This window comes from Frankliniella occidentalis, unplaced genomic scaffold (assembly GCF_000697945.3).
Source record: "Frankliniella occidentalis isolate FOCC.00 unplaced genomic scaffold, Focc_3.1 Scaffold424, whole genome shotgun sequence".
NCBI classification, from domain to species: domain Eukaryota; kingdom Metazoa; phylum Arthropoda; class Insecta; order Thysanoptera; family Thripidae; genus Frankliniella; species Frankliniella occidentalis.
In genome coordinates, this window is record NW_026267545.1 from 17,094 (window position 1) to 18,751 (window position 1,658).

General features: G+C 59.7%; 1 protein-coding gene across 1 annotated transcript in view; it reads left to right on the forward strand.

Annotated features, from left to right (window-relative positions):
- The window catches only part of LOC113209804 (AT-rich interactive domain-containing protein 5B), a 50,100-nt gene that overhangs the window by 1,100 nt on the left and 47,342 nt on the right, over positions 1-1,658 (forward strand). The window lies entirely within an intron of this gene.

Sequence of the window (1,658 nt, forward strand, 5' to 3'; positions counted from 1 at the left end):
ATGTGGACGACCCCTAATCGGAGCAGCTTTTCTCGGCAGTGTGACGCCAATCCAGTCCGGCCGCACGTGATCGTGCGGGAGCGTCGCGTCGTGACGCACGCGCGGGCAGCGGGGGCAGCGCGGGCAGCGGGGGCAGCGTGCGGTGCGCAGACCTGGCTGAGACTCCTCTTTCTGTGTTGCAGGGCGACGGCGGCAGCCCCCTGGTGTGCCCCATGACGGACAGCGCCGACTCGCGCTACCTGTTCGCGGGGATCGTGGCCTGGGGCGTGGGCTGCGGCCAGGAGGACGTGCCCGGGGTGTACGCGGACGTGGCGCAGTTCCGGGGGTGGATCGAGAACGAGATGGCGAGCAGAGAGATCCCCCTGTGCCGCGCCGACGACTGAGTGGCGGGCTCATCACTCTCTACGACAACACAAGATTCGCCAGATCTGGTCGGAACAAAGGAGGACAATAACGAGATGTGACCCTCGACGCTTCCTCACCGACCTGTCCGGAAACCTGAAAAAATGTGATTTTAACTGCCTACTTTTAGGACGAAGACTGTTTTGAAGGACTATTTCCACATGCGTACAAGCGTGCATTTGGAGTCATCACTGGTGCTAATAAGAACTTATTTTACTTTAAATATTTTGACAATAAACGCAAAACAACTACTGCAATAAATCTAAAGTTCGATCAGTGTACAAACCCAGGAACGTTTAGATTGATGCACACTTTACCTTTTCTCTCCAACAAAGAAGCTTCCTGACGGCGAATACGAAAAACCCGCTTTCGTACGCGTCAGTCGCGTGCATGACCACCCCGCCCCCTCCCCCAGCCTGCGGGGAAACCCACCTGCGGTCTAAAGGATTAATGAATGGACGGTTTACGGCCGCCCCCTCACCGGCCTGAAGCTCAGCCAGCCTGTCGCTCTGCGCGGCTGCGCGCCGGCTCGGCTGGGCTGAGCCGGCTGAGCCGCGAGCCAGAGTCTCTGCTCGGCTCGCTCGACCCGCCTCGGCTCGGCTCTGCGCGCGCGAGTCAGTCCGCAGACAACCACCAACTCGCACTGGAGTCTGGAGACCTGCCCAGCCCAGGACGAGTCGAGCCGGTCCGTTGCCACGAGTCGAGCCGAGTCCGCCGCAAGCCGTTGATAAGCCAGCCAGGTAAGTGGGAGTGGAAGGGCGCGGGCCGGGCGTCGGGCCGTGAGGCAGCCCGGCGGTGGGGGCGAAGGGGTGAAGCCCAAGTGCGCAGGGACCGCGCCGCCCCGCGCCCCGCGGCGCACAGCTCGCGTCCCGCGTGAGGGCGGGCGGGACACGGGAGGGCGTTTACTGCCTCACATGTAAACAACATTTTTATCGATTTTTGTTGTCTACGTCTCGTAAACTGCTAGACGGCGAGAGTACTGGGTGTCCAGGCCGTGGGACATGACAGTGCGGGAGCTGCAACTCCCCCCCTCCCCACCCGCCCCCGCACCTGCAGCCCCTGCAGAGTGCATAGACAACCTAACGTACTGTCATGTCTTAGCCTGGACACCCGGTACAAAAAAAGTTATGAATAGGATAGATGAAATCAAATGCAAGTTATCCTATTCAAAAATGTTAAACCAGGTAGACGCACGTTAAAACCGTGTGAAGCTGAGCTAAATGTGCGTCTACCTTGGCCTGCGGCGCGCTAAAATT